Source organism: Carcharhinus amblyrhynchos, chromosome 14, assembly GCF_965287045.1.
Source record: "Carcharhinus amblyrhynchos chromosome 14, sCarAmb.v2.hapA, whole genome shotgun sequence".
Taxonomy (NCBI): domain Eukaryota; kingdom Metazoa; phylum Chordata; class Chondrichthyes; order Carcharhiniformes; family Carcharhinidae; genus Carcharhinus; species Carcharhinus amblyrhynchos.
This window is the reverse complement of record NC_137337.1, coordinates 76,610,679-76,634,253: the sequence shown is the minus strand read 5'-3', so window position 1 is coordinate 76,634,253 and position 23,575 is coordinate 76,610,679. Positions and strand designations below refer to the sequence as shown.

Genomic DNA, 23,575 nt, shown 5'->3' with positions numbered 1-23,575 from the left:
GTTCCTTCACTGGGTCAAAATCCTGGGATTCTCTCCCTAACAGCATTGTGGGTCAACCCACAGCACGCGGACTGCAGCAATTCAAGAAGGCAGCTCACCACCACCTTCTCAAGGGCAACTAGGGATGGGCAATAAATGCTGGCCAGCCAGCGATGCCCACGTCCCATGAATGAATTTTTTTAAAAATTGCAACTAAGTTGTCCTCAATATAGTTTTACTGGGTCAAGGCATGAATCGTCCTCAGTGTGGGGTGACCCTGAAGCAGCTTGCAAGGACAGGGCTGATTTTAGCAATGCCAAACAAAGTGCTGGCAGCACTGCTCCCAAACACATTATATATTTTTTCACAATCAGGATTGGAGATGTCCTTTCTTTGAGAAGCGGTTTGCTTTACATCAATAAGAAAAGCAGAGAATGCTGGAAAAACTCAGCAGGGAAAGAAAACCAAGTGAACGTTTCTAGTCCGCCTGACTCTTCATCAGAACGAAAAAGAGGGTAATGTGTAAGGTATTAAATTGTAGCTGGGAGAGATTGTAGCAAAGATGTAGCAAACTTAAGAATAAGAGACATGTGGCTTGGTGTTGAGGGAGGGGGTCTGGGGAGAGAAAAGAGGCCTTTTGCATCAAGACAATACATGTATGGGATATATAAAAAAAGTTCAACGTGGAGGAGAGAGGTCACAGTCTAAATTGTATTTTGCTTGCTTCGTACCTACCATCATTTTAAGGTCCACATTTTGTACAATTTGCAACTATACTACTGTTAAAGTTTATTTATTAGTCACAAATTCTATGATTTCTAAGTAGATTTACATTAACACTGCAATGAAGTTACTGTGAAAATCCCCTAGTCGCCACACACCGGCGCCTGTTCAGGTACACTGAAGGAGAAATTAGCATGGCCAATGCACCTAATCAGCACGTCTTTCGGACTGTGGGAGAAAAGCGGAGCACCCGGAGGAAACCCACGCAGACATGGGGAGAATGTGCAGACTCTGCACAGACAGTGACCTAAGCGGGAATCGAACCCAGGTTCCTGGCGCCGAGAGGCAGCAGTGTGAACTACTGAGGAAGATGCAATAGAGAAAAAGAAATACAAATAATGAGGAAAGGTGAGACAGTGATTTCAAATTTAAGGGGCAGGGGCTTTCCAGATATTGGGATTCCTGCTCTGTCACACCCTGAACATACGTCTGTGGACATATCCCCACCGATATCAGCTGTCCCATGGTACCTTATTCTCCCAGGAGTGTTATGTCAGCCATGATCAAATGGCAGAGTGGACTCGATGGGCTGAATGGCCTAATTCTGCTCCAATATCTTATGGTTTTATGAAAAGGACTTTAGAATAGGGTTAATTTAATAGCTGTACGAAAGAGTGAGCACAGGGAAAGCAGAATAAATGGGATTCCTCTGTGCTGTATCATTCTATCGAATCTCTGAACCTGTTCTTCAAGAAGTAATTACCATTACCGCTCTGTTATTTGAGGAAAAGCACCATAAAATCAGGACACATGTTTAAATTGCAGTGGGTGATTTTTTATTTACACGCCCAGATCATTATATAAAGATTTATTTTTCACATTTTTTAAGTACTGCCGCATTTGAGTTGAACCCGTCTGATTTCCCTGCTGTCCACTGTGTGGTTTGTCTTCCAGGATTTCACTGAAGGTTAGAAGAATTAGAAGTGAAATTGCATCCTTTTCAAAACTGAATCCAGTTCACACATCAGCTCCTTCTGTAATCCCCGTGACAGGGGTTACATCACTGCACGGCTTACACTGGATTATAATTTCAAAGGAAGTAAAGAGTTATATAGTAAAGTGATCTTTTACAAGTCTTTTTTGGTGATTTGGATAATATTTAAGGAGTGATTTGGGCCATTAGTGAGTTTAATTTAAAAAATATGTGGAACACAGGGAACGCTTTAACATAACAGTGCATTAACACACTACGCCACTTAGTGGTCACACGCAGATCTGCAGCCAGGGTCCATTAGAATTGCCAAATTTAGTCATGAAGATCTCCAGCTATTCAGGGAAGGAGAGGGCATTGGTGGAAAAGAAGGAGGTCACTTGCCTAACAACTATAAAATACTGTGTCACTATATCTTTATATATTTCTTTAAATAGTTTATATTTTTCTCTCTACACTGTCCTCTGAAACACATCTTAGGGCATGGTGGCACAGTGATTGGCACTGCTGCCTCACAGCACAGTAATAAGTCTCACAACATCAGGTTAAAGTCCAACAGGTTTATTTGACAGCAATAGCTTTCGGAGTCTCAAGGTCCTTCACTCACCTGATGTGGGCGCATGTGTGTGTGTGTGTGTGTGTATACGTGTGTGTGTGTGAACGCAAGTGTACATGTGTGTGTGTGAACACGAGTGTACACATGTGTGTGTGTGAGCGCAAGTGTACATGTGTGTATATACGTGTGTGTGTGTGAACGTGAGTGTACACGTGTGTGTGAGCGCGAGTGTACATGTGTGTGTGTGAGCGCAAGTGTACATGTGTGTATATACGTGTGTGTGTGTGAACACGAGTGTACACGTGTGTGTGTGAGCGCAAGTGTACATGTGTGTGTATACACGTGTTTGTGTGTGTGAACGCGAGTGTACGTGTGTGTGTGAACGCGAGTGTACGTGTGTGTATATACATGTGTGTGTGAATGCGAGTGTACGTGTGTGTATATACGTGTGTGTGTGTGAACGCGAGTGTACGTGTGTGTGTGTGAACGTGAGTGTACGTGTGTGTGTGTGAACGCGAGTGTACGTGTGTGTGTGTGAACGTGAGTGTACGTGTGTGTGTGAACGCAAGTGTACGTGTGTGTGTGTGTGTGAACGTGAGTGTACGTGTGTGTGTGTGTGAACGCAAGTGTACGTGTGTGTGTGTGTGTGTGAATGCAAGTGTACGTGTGTGTGTGTGTGAACGTGAGTGTACGTGTGTGTGTGTGTGTGAACGCAAGTGTACGTGTGTGTGTGTGTGAACGTGAGTGTACGTGTGTGTGTGTGTGAACGCAAGTGTACGTGTGTGTGTGTGTGTGTGAATGCAAGTGTACGTGTGTGTGTGTGTGTGAACGCGAGTGTACGTGTGTGTGTGTGTGAACGCGAGTGTACGTGTGTGTGTGTGTGTGAACGCGAGTGTACGTGTGTGTGTGTGTGTGAACGCGAGTGTACGTGTGTGTGTGTGTGAACGCGAGTGTACGTGTGTGTGTGTGTGTGAACGCGAGTGTACGTGTGTGTGTGTGTGTGAACGCGAGTGTACGCGTGTGTGTGTGTGAACGCGAGTGTACGTGTGTGTGTGTGTGTGAACGCGAGTGTACGTGTGTGTGTGTGTGAACGCGAGTGTACGTGTGTGTGTGTGTGTGAACGCGAGTGTACGTGTGTGTGTGTGTGTGAACGCGAGTGTACGCGTGTGTGTGTGTGTGAACGCGAGTGTACGTGTGTGTGTGTGTGAACGCGAGTGTACGTGTGTGTGTGTGTGAACGCGAGTGTACGTGTGTGTGTGTGTGTGAACGCGAGTGTACGTGTGTGTGTGTGTGTGAACGCGAGTGTACGCGTGTGTGTGTGTGTGAACGCGAGTGTACGTGTGTGTGTGTGTGTGAACGCGAGTGTACGCGTGTGTGTGTGTGTGAACGCGAGTGTACGCGTGTGTGTGTGTGTGTGAACGCGAGTGTACGTGTGTGTGTGTGTGTGAACGCGAGTGTACGTGTGTGTGTGTGTGTGAACGCGAGTGTACGCGTGTGTGTGTGTGTGAACGCGAGTGTACGCGTGTGTGTGTGTGTGAACGCGAGTGTACGCGTGTGTGTGTGTGTGTGAACGCGAGTGTACGCGTGTGTGTGTATGTGTGAACGCGAGTGTACGCGTGTGTGTGTGTGTGTGAACGCGAGTGTACGCGTGTGTGTGTGTGTGAACGCGAGTGTACGTGTGTGTGTGTGTGTGAACGCGAGTGTACGCGTGTGTGTGTGTGTGTGAACGCGAGTGTACGTGTGTGTGTGTGTGTGAACGCGAGTGTACGTGTGTGTGTGTGTGTGAACGCGAGTGTACGTGTGTGTGTGTGTGTGTGTGTGTGTGTGAACGCGAGTGTACGCGTGTGTGTGTGTGTGTGAACGCGAGTGTACGCGTGTGTGTGTGTGAAAGCGAGTGTACGCGTGTGTGTGTGTGTGAACGCGAGTGTACGCGTGTGTGTGTGTGTGTGTGTGTGTGTGTGTGTTTTAATGAACTCCCATTTGTCTCCAGCCATTCCAGGAGTCAGGGGGGAGTTCAGTTTTCCTCCCCCATCCTTTGTGTGGTTACCAGCCAGAGGAAACTAGCCACCCGTTGTAGGAGTGTCCCAATTAGCTGAAAATCAGGCCAGCTATAAAAGAATTTTGTAATCCGCTTCAACAGGGAGGGAAGGCTAAAATCTAATGTAACCTTAATGTGGAGACAATCGTGTAGATGGTGGCATGGTGGTAAAATCACATGACTACCAACCTAGAGGTCTGGGCTAAAGCTCTGGGGATAGGGGTTCACATCCACCACAGCCACTGGTGGAATGTAAATTCACTCGATAAAACTGGAATTGAGAACTGTCGCCATGGCAACTATCAGCAATCATTGTAAAAACCCATCTGGTTCACCAAACCCACCTGGTTTGGGGAGGGAAATCTGCTGTCCTTACCCTGTCTGACCTACGTGTGACTCCAGCCCCACAGACACGTGCTGGACACTCAACTGCCCCTCTGAAATGGCCCAGCAAAATGCTCAGTTCGAGGGTAATTAAGAATGGGTAACAAATATTGGTGATGCCTACATCCCATCAAACAAAATAGCTGCCAATTATTAGATCTTTCTTGGCGGCTTGGCTGAGAGCTGGAAACCTTTGCCTGGTTCAGTGCCAATGGCATTCACACGTGAGCGAAAAATTCTTTGAGTGAGATTCTCCATCTCCCCTCAGCTGTTTTCTCGGCAGTGGGAAGCAGCACGCGGCTCAGTCTGGCAGGACGGAGAGAAATCCGGCCCCTCGGATATCAAAATCTAAAATTTCACTGATTTTAAAACTTATATGCTCCATCTGATTTGAAAAGGTGGCAGCAAGTGGTTAGCACTGCTGCCTCACAGCGCCAGGGACCCAGGTTCGATTCCCGGCTTGGGTCACTGTCTATGCGGAGTCTGCACATTCTCCCCATGTCTGTGTGGGTTTCCTCTGGGTGCTCCAGTTTCCTCCCACAGTCCAAAAGACATGCTGGTTAGGTACATTGGCTGTGCTAAATTTATTCTCAGTGTCCCTGAACAGGCGCCAGAAGTAAGTGTAAGCCCACTTGATACTAAGAAATAAACTTTGAAAAAAACTACCAGTATGCATGTATGTGAGTGTACCCCTGTGTGTCTATACATGTGCATTTGTGTGTGGGTGTTTCAGTGTGTACTTGCACATGTATTGCCATGTGTATGTGTGTTTCAAAGTTTGTTTCCGTGTGAATATTTGATTTGATTTGATTTATTATTGTCACATGCATTAGTATGCAGTGAAAAGTATTGTTTCTTGCGCGCTATACAGACAAAGCATTCCGTACATAGAGGAGGAAAGGAGGGTGCGGAATGTAGTGTTACAATCATAGTAAAGGTGTAGAGAAAGATCAACTTAATGTGAGGTAGGTTCATTCAAAAGTCTGAAGGCAGCAGCAGGGAAGAAGCTGTTCTTGGGTCGGTTGGTATATTATATCAGACTATCTGTGTGTTTGTGTGTATGTGTGTGTGCGTGTGTGTGTGTGTGTGTGTGTGTGTGTGTGTATCCATTTAGATGCCTCAGATGCCTCTTAATAATACAGTAGTCCAGTTGGGATTATGGTTTATTACGATCGGTACAGGTAGTTCATTTTTAGATCATACCAACATCCATATTTACTTGTGTATAATGTTATTGATTCTTTTCCTCCAGTTTTGATCCTTTTTCTCTCAACTCTTGGAGTCAGTGACTTGTTATCAGGAATGATAACTGGGGGGTGTGGTAGAAGGTGAGAGGGCAAAGATTTAAAAGGGACCTGAGGGGCAACTTCTTCACACACAGGATGGTGCATATAGGGAAAGAGCTGCCAGAGAAAGTGGTTGAACAGTACAATAGCAACATTTAAAAAGCAATTGGGTAAGTAGGTGGATGGGAAAGGATTAAAGGGATATGGGCCAAACATGGGCAATTAGGACTAGTTGGGTAGACACCATGCAGGCATGGACCAGTTGGGCCGAATGGCCTGTTTCCGTACTGTATTGCTCTACAACTCTATGACTTTAAATAGTTGATAGCTCCTAAAAGGGAAACTACAAGAGGGCGCAGGTTTAAATTGAGAGGTGGTAAGTTAGGGGGTGATGTGTAGGGAGGTTTTTCACACAGAGTGTGGTGGGTGCCGGGAAGGCACTGCCAGTGGAGGTGGTGGAAGCAGACATGTTAGCAACGTTCAAGGCTGACCTTGATAGCCACATGAACGGGAGGTGAACAGAAGGAAAGAAACAACATAACAGGGCAGGCTTGATGGGCCGAAGGGCCTGATCCTGTACTGCATCATTCTTTGTTAAAAAACAGATCTGGGGACCAGGATGTAATTCCACATTCTTTGTTTCGAATGCAGGTAGCACAGTAACCTATAGAATCACAGAATCCCTACGGTGCAGAAGGAGGCCATTTGGCCCGTTGCGTCTGCACCAACCACAATCCCACCCAGGATAAAAGCAAATTACTGCTGATGTTGGAATCTGAAACCAAGAGAGAAAATGCTGGAGAATCTGCAGGTCTGGCAGCCTCTGTAAGGAGAGAAAAGAGCTGATGTTTTGAGTCCAGATGATCCTTTGTCACAATCTATCACAATGGTGATAGATTTCAGAGACTGTCCTCACCAAAGCAAAGACATCTGACACATTGTCCTTTGCAGAGGTTCCCTGAACATGCTGGACAGGCATCGCTTCCTGCTGAGAGCCCTTTGTCCTTCCTCCTCCAGCTTCCAGCAGCCTGGCCTGCTTTGTACTATCTCTACTTATTCTCCATGACATCTTGTGGTTCACAAGTATTGCAGACAACAGCATCTACACCTGGGAGCAAGCGGAGGCTGCAGAATTCTGAGGTTGGACACAGTCCTTTGGCATACACTACTCCCAGTGGATTATAATAAACTCTTAAGAAAGAAGCAAACATTCCTGTAATCACAGCAGCAGCCAGAATCAATCATGGAAGACATTTATGAACAATTAAACCTCAAAGTAGTTGATGATCCCTTTAAGTAGCGCTGGATTCTTCCTGATGCTGAACACAGGGTCAGCTTTGCATGTTGAAGGGGCATTAGCTAGAGTGCTGAGATCCAAACTGGCAATGTTGGCTTCAAATTAGCATATTGGTGCCACAATTATGCATATTCCTGGCGGAGGATTCCTGCATAAATGTTAAAACACTCACCAAAATGGTGACTAACCTGGCTCGCACGAGAATGACCGCCGGGCGGTACAGAGATTAGCTCTGCTGTCTCACAGCACCACGGATACAGGTTCAATTCCAGCCTCGGGTCACTGTCCGTGTGGGGTTTGCATGTCCTCCCTGTGTCTGCATGGGTTTCCTCCGGGCGCTCCGGTTTCCTCCCACACTCCAAAGAACGTTAGGCGGATTGGCCATCCTAAGTTGCCTCTTAACGTCCAAAGATGTGTAGGTTAGGGAGATTAGTGGGGTAAATGTGTGGGGTTATGGGATAAGCCTGGATATGAGTTGGTGCAGACTCGATGGGCTGAATGGCCTCCCTCTGCACTGCAGGGATTCCAGATGGCATTAGGAATGCTTTCATAGCACTAAAAAACAGGGGCAAAGGTGCTGAAACTTGCTACATTAGTTCACAAAGCCATATCAACCTGACTATAGTTTATAATTTAACACTTATGTTTCTTATGTTGATAATTAGAATCATAGAAACTCTACAGTGTAGAAGGAGGCCATTGGGCCCATTGAATCTGCATCAACCACAATCCTAACCAGGCCCTTTCCCATATATTTACCCTGACAATCTCTCTGATAATAAAGGGCAATTTAGCATGGCCAGTAAGCTGAACCTCGCATCTTTGGACTGTGGGAAGAAACCAGAGCATCTGCAGAAACCCATGCAGACACGGGGAGAATGCACAAACTCCATACAGACAGTGACCTTGAGACTGAATTGAATCTGGGTCCCTGGCCCTGTGAGGCAGCAATGCTAACCACCGCGCCATCATGCTGCCTTGGGAATCAGGTAAGTTCACTCCCTTGTAATTAGCAGAACAACTCGAAACAAGATGAAATTGTGGCAGTGAAGAGGCGAACAGGCAATAAGTTTCAATGCGGCAGGAAGGGCGGGAGTTGTCATGTTGCAAGGTTTTCCTTGGAACCACAGAAGTAGCAACAACTGAAACTAAATTCGGAGAAATTTGAAAGAACAAGTCAAAAAAGTGTGCAGAAATGCACCCAGTTAAAGCCGTGAGTTCTGTGAGTTAGAGCAAGTCTTTTGTTTTTCCACAGGGAGGCAGATGTGTTGCCACCAGATTAGTAATCCACAGACCCAGGGTCATGTTCTGGGGACCTGGGTTCGAATCCCACCACAGCAGATGGTGGAATTTGAATTCAGTAAAAAAAAAATCTGGAGTTAAAAGTCTAATGCTTACCATGAAATCATTGTCATAAATACCCATCTGGTTCACTAATTTCCTTTAGGAAAGGAAATCTGCCATCTTTACCCTACATATGACTCCAAACCCACAACAGTGACGGGCATTTAAACGCTGGCCCAGCCAACAATGCCCACATCCGATGAATGAATTTTAAAGTAGTTGGATTGAGAAGGTGAAGCCAGTGGCTGAGTTCTAAATTGATCTTAAACTTATTGCTACATGGTGACTGCTGTTTCACGTGGTGCTTTATTACTTAGAACTTGAAGTATTCAAAATTGCTTCATATGTGTTATTAAAAAACTTATTGTAAGCATTCATTTCTATGACGTTGACAGTGAGTTATGATTGTGAAATATTCATTCCAAAAATATAGTAAATACGTCTTTTAGGAACTGTTTGGTTCAATTAAAGGTCTTTAATGTTTAAAGAAAGCATTTATCTGAGAATAGAATTCAAACATTTCATTGTTAGGTAACAAGGAATTGATTTGTTTTACATTCTTCCACATTCTTCTTTGTTCTGCCAAGTATGGCTGGTAGAAACATACAGAACAGGAAATTTACTCATGGTTCACGAGCAGTTGAGATACTCCATAAAACCATAAGATATAGGAGCTGAATTAGGCCATTCGGCCCATTGAGTCTGCTCCACCATTCAATCATGGATGATATGATTCTCATCTCCATTCTCCTGCCTTCTCCTCGTAAACCTTGATCCCCTCATTGATCAAGAACCTATCTAGCTCTGTCCTAAAGACACTCAGTGACTTGGCATTCTCTGTGACAATGAGTTCCACAGATTCACCACTCTCTGGCTGAAGGAATTCCTCCTCATCTCAGTTTTAAAGGAGTGTTCCTTCACTCTGAGGTTGTGCCCTCGAGTTCCCACTGGTGGAAACATCCTCTCCACATCCACTCTATTCAGGTCTCTCAGTATTCTGTAAGTTTCAATTCGATTCCCCCTCATACTTCTAAACTCCATCAAGTATAGACCTGGGCTCCTCAACCCGCTCCTTATGTGACAAACCCTTCATTGCTGGAAACATTCTTGTGAACCTCCTCTGGACTCTCTCCAAGGCCAGCACATCCTTCCTTAGGTATGGGGTCCAAAACTGCTCACAATATTTCAAATGGGATTTGACCAGAGTCTTACACAGTCTCAGCAGTATATTCCTGCTCTTGTATTCTAGCTCGCTAGAAATGAATGCTAACATTGAATTTGTCTTCCTAACTGCCAACTGAACCTACACATTAACCTTAAGAGTCTTGAACTAAGACTCCCAAGACCCTTTGTGCTTCAGATATCCCCATTTAGAAAATAGTTACGCTCCTACACAACAATACTCGACAATAAGTGCATGCAGCAGGAAGAGAGGAATTTGATATTTGGTGATATTAAACTCTTTAACTTGTTCTGGTTCTTAGAACTAAAAGTCTTTAGTGATGCTCACATATAAATGAAATTGGCTTGCAAGTGATAGAAAAGTAAGGGTCCACTAACTCCTGTCCACCACAAAAAGAATAGGTTTGTAAGTTTCAAAATAAGTAAACCAATGGCAAACATGTTTGCATTATTTCTTTCCCATCACGTAATATTAATTTTAACTAAAGCAAGCGTTTCTAACCATTCGTTAAATGGTTATTATGGATGGCATCTGTGCAGTATCAAGCAGGGGCGCAGTTTAATGGCAATGTCCTTGTATCAGAAGAAACAGTTTACATCTGGACACCATTAGCTCCAAAAAGTAGTTATTTTACTTCAAACCTGAAAACAATTTTAACATGCATAATCAGGTAATTTTCAACTGGCACCTACAGCCATATTAAACTTAACTTTGGTAATAATTTATTTGAATGCCTTGTTGCTGAAATAGCTTTCTTCTTCATATCATTCCTAAGTCAACAACATTCGCCTTTTTTTTAATATCTTTCCTATATCACCAACATTTACTAATCTTAGCGACACCATTTCAGAAATACTAGAATACATTGTGAGCTTAAATAATTCAAAATATTTGGCAGTCGAGTTAATTTTGCCTGAAGTATAAACTATAAAAACACACAATTAGATTTCATTTTTGCACCTAATGTTCCTTCCTTTGTGAAATTCTCAATGGAAATTGTTCTCATGTCAGAACTCCTATCAGAATATACTGTCACATTAAACGCACAGGAATTTCTTATTCCAGCAATTTTTACTTGAGGAAGAAGTGGTGGCACATCGGTTAGCACTGCTGCCTCACAGCGCCAGGGACCCGGGTTCAATTCCAGCCTTAGGTGACTGTCTGTTTGAAGTCTGCACATTTTCCCCATGTCCACATGGGTTTCCTCTGGGTGCTCCGGTTTCCTCCCACAGTCCAAAGATGTACGGGTTAGGTTGATTAGCCATGCTAAATTGCCCCTTAGTGTCAGGGGTTTAGCAGCGTAAATATGTGGGGATACAGGAATGGGGCCTGGGATTGTGGTCGGCGCAGACTAGATGGGCCAAATGGCCTCCTTCTGCACGGTAGGGATTCAATTTGATTCTATTCTATTCTCCCCGTGTTTGGGTTTCCTCTGAGCGCTCTGGTTTTCTCCCACTGTCCAAAAAATGTGCGGGTGAGGTGGATTGGCTGTGCTAAATTGCCCCTCAGTGTCAGGGGGACTAGCTTGGGTAAATGTATTGGGTTACCCCCCCATAAAATGTATTTTTCAGGGCCAAAGGGGTTGTTCAATAGTAATTACGAGCTTAGCATGCTGTTAAAAATCCGAATCCACCCGCCTGACAAGGTGCACATTTTTCAACAATGCTTCAAATGGGATGATATAGCCTAATGATGGAAGTTTTCATCAGTGCAGTCGATTGCATTCTGGGAGAACCCCAATATCACACTGTTTGGAGAAAAGTAGAAATACCAGCAGCAAGTTCTACATTCCCTGGACATGTGCGGATTCCAGAAAAATCTGTCAACTTCAGAGGAGTAATGATGAATACTGATGGTCCTGCCATCATTACCGTAATAAGTCTTTGGAGACAGAAGCCCCTTTACCAAAATCCCTTTATTTATAATTCCAATAGCTGTACACAGAGTGCTGGCAGGCAGCAGCCTACCTCCGGGAGTGCCAGAGGAACTGACACGCCCGGCTAAATACAACGAAAAGATTCCCTGACCAGCCCATCAATTGACTCCTAAATCAGAGAGTTCACCTCTCCAATAGGCCAACCTCAATGGCCTGGGTGAAGTCATTACAATTACAAACACAAAAGTGTCGGCCAATTAAACGTAGGATTGTAAAATTTGGCAGGGGTATGGTCGAGGTCGGGTAAGGGTATATCTGAGGCAGCAAAACAGGGGAGAAATCTTTGCATTTTGGTGGATACCTCACTAAATCAACAGTGGTACTCGCAGGCTGTTTTTAAAAAAAACTGTAAACAGAATGTTGGGATGCAAAACCAAGGATATGAATCCATAGAAGTAATTTTTAAATTGTATTTGGCCCTGGTGACACCACATCTGGAGGGTTGCGTGCAACTTTGGTCTATTTCAAAAGGGATACTCAAGTTATTGGAGGGAGTACAGAAAGGAGCTGATCCCATAATTTAATGCAATGATGCATGAGGAGAGATTACCGATCTTGTGTCTTTTCTGTGCTGAATTAAGATAGATTATGATAGAGGCGTTTAAAGTTCTAAAAGATACGGACGCAATGGACCCAAATAACCTTTCCCGCCATGCACAAAAACTGAAGCTGTTAGATATACAGGCAACAAAAGGAAAGGCCGGAGGAATTTTTAAAAATGCTTATATCGGTGATGGTATATGTGGAATTCAGTGTGGATTCTGGCACAAGAAAACTCAACTGGGTTCATGAAGAAGATACACTCTTGTGAACAAATGATGCTCAGGATTACTGAAAATGTATTAACAGAATAGTCTAGATAGGGTGATTTAGATGGATTGGGATTCTTCTCTTACCTAGACTGTTACAATCTCATAAACCCCACTATAGCTGCCAGTGAGAATGAAGAATTTGGCGCTTAGCCAAATCTCTGTTTCCTGCAGCAGGACTTGAAAATTCCAGCTGCGGGCGAGGTTTTGGAATTAGACCATAAGACCATAAGACACAGGAGCAGAATTAGGCCACTCGGCCCATCGAGTCTGCTCCGCCATGCAATCATGGCTGATCTTTCTCTCATCCCATTCTCCTGCCTTTTCCCCATAACCCCTGATCCCCTTATTAATCAAGAACCTGTCTTAAATATTTGGCCTCCACAGCCTTCTGTGGCAAAGAGTTCCACAAATTCACCAATCTCTAGTTGAAGAAATTCCTCCTCATCTCTGTTTTAAAGGATCATCCCTTTAGTCTGAGGTTGTGCCCTCTGGTTCTAGTTTTCCTACTGGTGGAAACATCCTCTTCATGTTCACTCTGTGCAGGCCTCCCGATATCCTGTAAGTTTCAATAAGATCCCTCCTCATCCTTCTAAACTCCTACGCGTACAGACCCAGAGTCTTCAATCGTTCCTCGTACGGCAAGCCCTTCATTCCAGGGATCATTCTAATGAACCTCCTCTGGACCCTTTCTAGGGCTAGCACATCCTTCCTTAGATATGGGGCCCAAATCTGCTCACAATACTCCAAATGGGGTCTGACCAGAGCCTTATACAATCTCAGAAATACATGTGGCCTACGTTTCCTTTCCAGCAATTCTAAAAGATCAATGCTTTGTATCTAATTATCACTCAAATTAGAAATAGACCTTTCATCCTCTCAGAGATAGGACAATCACAACCTTTATCATCATTGATCTGCATGAGCCTAAAGGCTGCACCCTTGGGCCATTCACCAATCCCATGGAAGGGTTTCTCTCTATGCTGATGGTCATCAGAGCTGTGGCTCTTCCTCATGTGTAAATGTTCATCAAGCAGGCTAGACTGTATCCACACTGAGGCAGCGTCACACTCCTCAGCACCCGCCTTGCCCAGCAGGGCTGCCACGCGGCCAACACTGTTGCTTGTGATATGGCCTCCTGTCTACCTTGGAAACTCCACCAGGCATCTTTAGCTGGAAAGCGAATGCAGAGGCTGTGTCCTAATTGGTCACCTCCGAGAGATCATACCAGTTGTCTGCCTTGTGTTGCACTGGAACCTCCAAAAAGATCCCAACCCCTGCAATCTCTGAAGACCAGAAGACTCCGCAGAAGAACTTTGAAATTTAAAACACGGGGGTGCCGGCCATTCACGCCTTGCTCCTGCTGGAATGAGGTCGGAGAATTTGGCGCCCAGCCAAATGTCTGTTCACTGCGACGGGATGGGAAAATCCCCCTGACACGAATGGTGATAAGATTCCGGCCATAGTTTATTTAGCGCTCGAGTTAAACTTTACCAAATACACTCCTTGCTGGCAAAAAAAGTTAAAGTTATTAGTGTCACAAGTCGGCTTACATTAACGCTGCAATTAAGTTACTATGAAAGTCCCCTAGTCGCCACACTCTGGCACCTGTTCGGGTATGCTGAGGGAGAATTTAGTATGGCCAATGTGCCTAACCAGCACCTCTTTTGAGAGGAAACCAGAGCACCCGGAGGAAACCTCCCCGGAGGACACGAGGAGAATGTGCAGACTCCACACAGACAATGACCCAAGCTGGGAATTGAACTCGGATCCCTGGTGCTGTGAGGCAGCAGTGCTAACAACTATGTCACCATGCTGTTGAATCTGTGCCTAAATTTGGCACAGCCAAAGCATCCTTTGATTTGACCCCCTCCCACCCGAAGTCTCCTTTCATCCAGAAAAATCACTGAAATGTCAGATATAAGTATTTGGCAAAGCTGGTGCCAGATCCAGAATAGTTCCTTGTGGGGACGTTTCCAAATAATTCTGTTTATTAAACTAAGCAGTCTTTCAATATCTGAAGAAACATCAACGCTTTGGAGTTTGATCAAGCTGAAACTATTTTTAAGTGGAATTTCAGCGTGAGTGGGAAAAAAATGATACACTAAAGTAACGATGTGTTTTTGATGGCTGTATTATTGAACTGACAGGCTAGTTTGCTTCAGAATGATGCTTAATCTTTGCTGGCTATGCCCTCAATAACAGGACTGAGAACCATATAAAAAAGTACAGCAACTGTGTGGTTTAGATATGTAATCTTATAGAGCTGTTTATAAATGTCGGAGGCAAAAACAAGATGGACATTAGCTTGTCCACACACAACTATTGCGCTAGTTGAAAAGTTTTATTTCTATATTGTTGTGTGAAGCAGTTAAATGCATTGTGCTAAAAGGAACTGAGCTGTATATTGTAATGTCCTAACTGTGTTAGGGATTGTGGGTTTTACACACCAATATTCAAACTAACACACAACAGGTTTTATTGAATAGCTGCTCTCTGTACCGCACGGAGCAAAAACTGAAAGTAAAACAACAGCCTGTGCAAACACCCTAATGACATCACCATCAAATCATGGGATCAGCTTTTAAAGTAACGATGCCACCAGCTAATATACAACAGATATCTGTGTCAAATGATCTTAATGGAATCTGGGGTGGAATTCTGTGCCATCTCTCATGGCAAATTTTGGGGGGAGGAGATTTAATCTGACCTTCCCACCATAATGTTAATTAATGCCCATTAAATAGCCCCATGGCAGGGGGACTCGCCACACAGGAAACAGGCCACGTAACCTGTGTGTGCTTGTATATGGAGTTCCGCAGGGGGTCGCTTGTTCAGTGACCGACTGAGCGATCGGCATCAGGAAGTGATGGGATGTGCCAAGACCTCCTCCTGGCCCTTGCTGCCAAACGCCCCACCCTCCCCTGAACTCCCCCAGCCCCCCATCCCACACACTGGCCCGCACTCCACAACCTCCTGCCCATTGATTCTAATCGCCCCATCATTTCAGTGGGAACTGCAGTTTGAAATGCAAGTTGTGGCAGTGATTAAAGTTCAAAGTTTATTTGTTAGAGTCACAAGTAGGCTTACCTTAACACTGCAATGAAGTTACTGTGAAAATCACCTAGTCGCCGCACTCCGGCACCTGTTCGGGTACACTGAGGGAGAATTTAGCATGGCCAATGCACTTAATCAGCACAAACTGTAGGAGGAAACCGGAGCACTCGGAGGAAACCCACACAGACATGGGGAGAATGTGCAGACTTCACACAGACAGTGAGCCAAGCTGGGAATCAAACCCAGATCCCAGGCCTTGTGAGGCAGCAGTGCCAACCACTGTGCCATCGTGCTGCCCACTGCTTCTTCTAGGTTTATAAACCGCACAATGCAGATTGGTAGATGTTCAAAACTAATTGGTAATGTAGAAATAAACCACTGTGCCACTGTGTCGCCCCAGGATGAGATAATCCATGCCTTTAGAGACATTGTGCATGTGTCTCTTCCCGCTTGAAGCTTCGAGAAAGCCCAAGTTGGCAACCTTTCCTGATTTTAGCAGGCCTGCTATCAACTAGGCCTGCCTGGTAGCATGCTGGGTAAAACAGGTGGGGTTTAGACATGTCCTTAGATAGAGAGCTGGAGAGCGAAAGCTTCATTTGCTACCCCTACTCCCCAAATAGGCTTACTGAAAAAGATAGGCAGAAAGCTAACAGATCCAATCTTTCATCTCAAATCCCAACTTTTCTTAAAAAAAGGCAACATCTTGACCTCCCCTATTGCAGGAAGTGTCTGACCCCACGTGTAGATACTTACCTTAAAGTGCCCGCCTCCACTTAATTCTTAAAAGGATGAAGGTGGAGCAGATTCCCCTATCCCTGCATTAAGTAGGCTCCATACAGAGCTCGCCACAGAAAGCTCATCAGCTCATCCCCAGAAGATTGCAGAAGCTTAACAGCTCCAAAAACACAGATCACAGCACTCCAATCCCAGCACAATGACCAGAAAACAATTTTGCCAAATTATAAGCAGCTTTGTCCTATGAACTCACAGACATTACAAACCAGACTGGAACTGTCCAAACTCATTGCATGTACAATTCCCGCAGCTGGCAAAAGACAGTATTAGACTTCCAACTCAATTTCCTCGGTTCAAATCATTTGGTTTTCTATCTACTGGAATTAAATCTGGTGTTTCTACATCTGCTGTAGCTGTATCGGCATCACAGACTAATATCCGTATTCTGTCAACATTTATGTGGCATTTAAAAATAAATGCCTCAGCGTGCTATGCTAAATCTCTTGTAATATGATGGAATCCAGCCAGAATTTTACAACCATCCCCTTCTGCATCGGGCCAAGTTCACGGGCTGGGCAGGGGGTGTCATAAAATTGGGTTGCACAGTGTCACGCACAGCTGTTGGCTACCCACTCTCTTGAGAACGTAATCAGTGAAGCGGAGAGGCGTAGGGCAACTGCTTGTCCATAGGCCAACTGAAGCCCTCATCCGATGAATCCATACAGTGCAAAAGAGTCTGCTCCAACTCTCAGAGTATCATAGCCAGGTCCACCCACACCCTGATCTATCCCTGTAAGCCTCCCAACAATTGCAATGGGTAATGCATAGGGATAAGGTGGACTGTGCCCTCCCCACCCCAGCATCCACCATAGCATCTCTACAGTGTAGAATGAGGCCATTCAGCCCATCTTGTCTGCACTGAGTATTCCGACAAAGGCTGTGAGAAACACCTGACCTCTCACCTAATCCCATTTATAATGTTAAATACTTTTCTTCCATGAATTAAATTTCAGTGCAGTCCACAGTACAGAAACAGATATGTGTAAATCTCTGTATAATATGGGTAGGTTTCTGGTTATATTATTTGCAGTGAGTCAGAAAACCATTTTTTTATTTAGCTATTGAACCCTGCATTGACCTGTACTCTGTATGAAGTTACTGTGAAAATCCCCTAGCTGCCACACTCCGGCACCTGTTCGGGTACACTGAGGGAGAATTTAGCACGGCCAATGCACCTAATCAGCATGTCTTTCAGCCTGTGGGAGGAAACCGGAGCACCCGGAGGAAACCTACGCAAACACAGGTGGCATGTACAGACCCTGCATAGACAGTGACCCAAGCTGGGAATTGAACCCGGGTCCCTGATGCTGTGAGGCAGCAGTGCTAACCACTGTGCCATCGTGCCTTCTGTCCTCACATATCATTCCATGGTACAGTGCCAAATTTTGTTGATGTGTGAAACACTTTGTTTGTAAACACATGGGGCGACAAAGTAGTCAGCACTACAGCCTCACAGCGCCAGGCTCCCGGGTTCAATTCCCGGCTTGGGTTGCTGTCTATGCAGAGTCTGCACGTTCTCCCTGTGCAGAATCGTTACGTTATCCCTGTGTCTGTGTGGCTTTCCGCCGGGTGCTCCGGTTTCCTCCCAGAGGTCATGCTGGTCAGAGGCATTGACCATGCTAAATTCTCCCTCAGTGTACCTGAACAGGTGCCAGAGTGTGGCCACTAGGGGGATTTTCACAGGAACTTCATTGCTGTATTAATGTAAGCCCACTTGTGACACTAATAAACAAACTTAAACATCAAATATGAGCCGAACAAATGAAAATTGTTATAATATACCTTTACATAGAAACATAGGAGATAGGAGCATGCAGAGGCCATTTGGACCTTCAAGCCTGCTCCGCCATTCATCACAACTGCAGCTGATCATCCAACTCAATAGCCTAATCCTGCTCTCTCCCCATAACCTGGGGGCCTTTCTCAGTTGTTTTAGGAACTGAATTCCACTTTGTTCATTCTGCAAAGATTCTAAATTAGTGCCTTATTAGGTTTAGGTCTGCCTCCCTCTGTCTGGAAAGTCCAAGCAAAGCTGCAGGGTAATTGGACCTAGGTGCCTCCTGCTGCGAGCAGACTAGAAAACCCACCCTCTGCCCCACCATGCTCTGAACTCTGGTACACTGGCTGCAGTCATGAGCTGCCAACTCTGGAGCTTCCCAGAAGCAGCAGCAAACAGCCTAAAGGCCCAAAGTCATCAGAGAATGGGCAACGGCTGTAGGAATTTCTGCTTACTTCTCACAGAGTGCCTGCGGTCCACCTCCAGCTCGACTGTGCAGAGTTTCAGAGTCATAGAATACTACAGAGCAGAAGAGGCCCTTCAGCCCATCAAGTCTGCACCAACGCCTGAAATGCCCACCTAATCCCACTTGCCAGCACTTGGCCCAGAGCCTTGAATGTTATGAAGCGCCAAGTGCTCATCCAGGTACTTCTGACAGAACGTGAGGCATCCCGCCTCCAACACCCTCCCAGGCAGCGCATTCCAGACCCCGGGACACCCTCTGGGTAAACAAGTTTTTTTCTCAAATCCCCCCTAACCCTCCCACCCCTCACTTTTAACTTGGGTCCCCTCGTAACTGACCCTTCAACTAAGGGGAACAGCTGCTCCCTATCCACCCTGTCTGTGCCTCTCATAACCTTGAACACCTCAATCAGGTGGCCCCTCAGTCTTCTCTGCTCCAATGAAAACAACCCAAGCCTATCCAGCCTCTCTTTATAACTTAAATGTTCCATCCCAGGCAGCGTCCTGGTGAATCTCCTCTGTGCCCCTTCAAGTGAGATCACATCCTCTGACTGGGGGCATTTAGCCCATGAGCCACGGATACAGCAACATCGTTAAGCCACTAGCTCAAATGATCGCAAAGGAATTAACTGTGTTCTCACAAATTACAAAGTATTACTAACTCCATAAAGTCTGTGTGCCTGCAAATGAATAGCAACCACTGTTCTGATATCACACTGAGCAGCAACATAAGAGATGACCTCAGGGCTTCCCTTCAACAGTAGCACCAGAGTTACTCAAGTGACTCTCATAGATGAAGGAAGTCAGCAAGCCAAAGCAGTGGAGGTTAAAGCCCACAGAAGCAGTTTGTAACGGGTCCACCCTGGTTTGCAGTGACCACCTCCATCCCATGAGGCTCACAGTTGTGTAGTATGGATGCCCAGATCCTCAACCTCAGATGACATTTAGAAGGAATGTGAGGCGATGCCAGGGAAAAATTGAAAACCCACAAGGGTATTGCATAACGCGGAGACTCATTTACTTCCCATTCATAAGTTCCAGCATTCTTTCATGATTTATGCTGTCTGAATTTTTTTTTTAGCTCACACAGAGTTAGACTGGAAATAAGTGAAAAATATGTTGGTGGATCTCCAATGGGAGGTCAGCTTTTATAAATTAACAACATTACTTTCTCCTGTTCACTTGAAAGGTTGGCAACCCAAAATGTCTGGTGTGATTCCCCTCTGCCCCTCTCCCCCCGCAACCCTCCACAGCGTGTTTCTTGAGACGGCTTGAGTTATCCAGCCGTGGTATCTTCTGGCCCCTGCCAAATACTCTGGCGCACTGGCTGCAGTCATTAACCAAACCATTGTTAGCATTCACATAGGTGGCACGGTGGCACAGTGGTTAGCGATGCTGCCTCACAGTGTCACGGACCCAGGTTCAATTCCCGGCTTGGGTCACTGTCTGTGTGGAGTCTCCCAGTATCTGCGTAGGTTTCCTCTGGGTGCTCTGGTTTCCTCCCAAACTCCAAATATGTGTGGGTTAGTTGGACAGCCCAGGCTTAATTGCCAATTTCAGGGGGTAGAATCGCTGCTATGTAGAAGAGGTCATTCGGCCCATCGAGCCTGCACCGACCACAACCCCATGCAGATCCTATTCCCTTAACCCTAGTGTACTTACCCTGCTAGTCTCCCTGACACTGAGGATAAATACGTGGGATTACCAGTAAAGGGTCTGGGTGGGACGCTCATCGGAGAGAAGGAATCTGCACTGTAGAGTTTCTGTGATTCTATGTGCTGGCTAATTGGGAAAAGTAGCAGCTCAAACCCCTTTTGCCCTCAGCTTTATGGCTACTTCAATCTGAATGAAAATGTATATTGTGTTCATCCAGTAGAAGGGACTCTTTAGTTAGTTGTAAGAAAACAATATAAAACTTACTCCAACTTGTAAATTAAAGAAAAAGGTTTAATAAAGAAACATTTCACTTTCACCTTGTCAGGGGAATACTGTTGGGTCTGCAGACCTTAAATTAGATTTCCTGTTCCACCCCCTCAAGAATGGCTCACTTTGGAATGTTGATACTAAATTCAGTCTCAGCGAAACTCATCACACCACCATTGCTGTTATATATTCCCCGAGCTGTTGCAACCACTGTGTGACTATCATCGTCATTATTTTTTGTTTATATCCAGCTCAATGCAATCAAAGTCTCAACGAGTGAGACATTCCTGATCCAAGCTGACAAGACAGCTTGTCACCCCTTCCTGTCTTGGGCTTGATCTACATAACCCAAGCTGATTGGAGCAGGCATCGCACCTCCTCCAAGGCTTGATCTCATTTACATCTTAGCCAACAGGCCGAGTTGCTGCTTTTAAAAAACTGCTCCAAATGAAGCCTCAGTTTCACCTCATTGACTTTGATCAAGTGCAGCATGCCAATACTACATTTGATCTTAGCCAAAAGGCCTTATTTTAAAATATTGTAATAAATAAACTTTATTACTCCAACGCGTGAGGCCTCATCCTAGACCATTCCAAGCTCCCACAAACCCCAGCAGCTTCTTATTTATACTGAGTCAGCTGGTCAGCTGGCCACCACCTCATTTTGTCATTGGTTACATAGTTTACTGGGTCAGCTGATCCCTCCAGCATGTTACCATTGGTCACACTACAACAGATCCAATGTTGTCATTGGTTACATTCTAACAGACTCCATTGTAGTGTCTCCTTCAGCTTCCTACAAAATTCTTATTTCAGGAATGATAATCAGCAACATCATTCTTTCAGGAAAATGTCGAACAATTCCAAGAAAAGTGGTGATGTAGGATGCCGAATGCAATTAGATGTATGAATGCTTCGTGAATTAAAATGTATCACAAATTAAATGAACTACCTTTTCAAATCTTTAAATGCTTCTTTCACCCTCCAACCTATTGCACCCACATTCTAATTTGCTCGCTTTTACTTTAATAGGCTAATTAATCTGGCAAATCAACAGTTTAGTTCTCAATTATTATGCTTGTCGACAAGTAGAAGTGATGTGGAGTTCCGACGTTGGACTGGGGTGGGCACAGTAAGATGTGTCACAATACCAGGTTAAAGTCCAACAGGTTTATTTGGAATCACGGGCTTTTGGAGCGCTGCTCTGACTCACCTGGTGAAGGAGCAGTGCTCTGAAAGCTTGTGTGATTCCAAATAAACCTGTTGGACTTTAACCTGATGTTGTGAGACTTTGTACTGTGACAAACAGAAGCTCAGATTAAAGAAAGGATGCTTAGTATCTGGCATAAACAAATTCAATACACATTTAAAACTTCTCAAAATTTGTACATTGGTGATTTAATTTTTTTAAAAATATAATCTTTCAAAGCACATGGGTATTGCTGGTAAGGTCAGCATTTATTGCCCATCCCTAATTGCCCTTGAATTCTGTGGCTTTCTGGGCCATTTCAGAGGACAGTTAAGAGTCAACGATATTGCTGTGGCTCTGGAGACACATGTAGGCCAGACCGGGTAAGGATGGCAGATTTCCTTCCCTAAAGGGACATTAGTGAATGAGAGAAAAAACTCAGATTCTTGTGGGTTTTTACAGGAATTAACAATGGTCCCACAGCCACCATTACTGAGACCGGCTCTTAATTTCTGATTTCATTATTTGAACTTAAATTCCACCAGCTGCTGTGGTGGGATTTGAACCCAAATCCTCAGAACATTAGCCTGGCCTCTAGATTACTAATCCAGTGATATTACCACTGAGCCATCATCTCCCCCAAAACTACAGGAGTGATCGTGAGCCTATGTTTGCCAACTGTGCAAATGCCGGTGGGGGCCCCAAGATCCGGAAGTCCTAGTTTTTGCCGGCGAGAATTCAGTTTCGGATTTTTCACGCCCCTCAAAGTGACACCATTATGTCATGCCCATAATGGCCTGAACCTGATTTACATGAATTTGAATATATCTACATGTTGTTAAACCATCCCCTAGCCAGATATTGACCCCCCACCCCTCTAGGTTGACACCATGTTGATGTGACATCACGTCAGTGCTGTTTACAACAGGTTGACACACGTGTGAACCTGTGGTTAGGGTCTCCCCAGGGGCACAATGGTAAGTATAGACCCCAGGGGAGAGCAGCATGGCCAGGCAGTGCCTTGGCAATACCCCTTGTCACTGCCCTTGGCACAGATTGACACCCTACCCATGCCACCCTGGCAGTTCCAACCTGCGCCAAGGGACAGGCCCCAGTAGGAGCAGCTCCACGAAGGAAGAGGGGGTTCATTTAGACGTTGTGGTGTCCAGAAGCAACCGGAGGGTCAGGGGATGTCAGCAATAGCTGCCGGAGGGAGGGGGTGGGTGCAATGGGTGCTGGCTCAGACTTGGGGGAAGGGAAAGGAGCCCCTAAGACCTCCTTGGTGGGATGGGTGGGGGAGTTTACACAGGTTGTGATCAGGGCGCCCTTTAAAGATGACACCCCGATCTCCAGGAAGCTGGGTTTTGCCGGCATGTTTAGGTTCCATCCACCTGTATGATGGCTTTAAATCTTGATTTTTTTTGGCACAGTGTCATAAGATCTGGAGAGGAACACACCGGTATTATCGCCGGAAACAACAGTGCCATTTTTGGTAAGATTTCACCCTACATTTCTGTTGTGAACCCAGTGAAATGCTAAAGAAAACCTACATCGTATCCTTGTGGAATATTACTCAACTGCATTTCTTCATAACATAGCAGCCCTTAGAATCACTTGGCAAAAGATATTGTCTCAAAATGCAGAACAGAAGTGTTCCTGAAATTAGATCAATTTTCTTTAAAGCAGTGGATGATATTCTAAAGAACTTTTCCAAATAATCTTTGTATATAAAAATAGCAAACTGGTAATGAATTACACATCATTAAACATTTGGATTGGCTAATAAATCAAATAAATCTCAAGTAATTCACCTTATCATTAACTGATAAGATCTTAAATGCTACCAA

The 23,575-nt window shown here is 45.0% G+C and overlaps 1 protein-coding gene across 3 annotated transcripts in view; it reads right to left on the bottom strand.

Annotated features, from left to right (window-relative positions):
• LOC145352796 (formin-like) overlaps positions 1-23,575 on the bottom strand; it is a 250,617-nt gene that overhangs the window by 144,757 nt on the left and 82,285 nt on the right. The window lies entirely within an intron of this gene.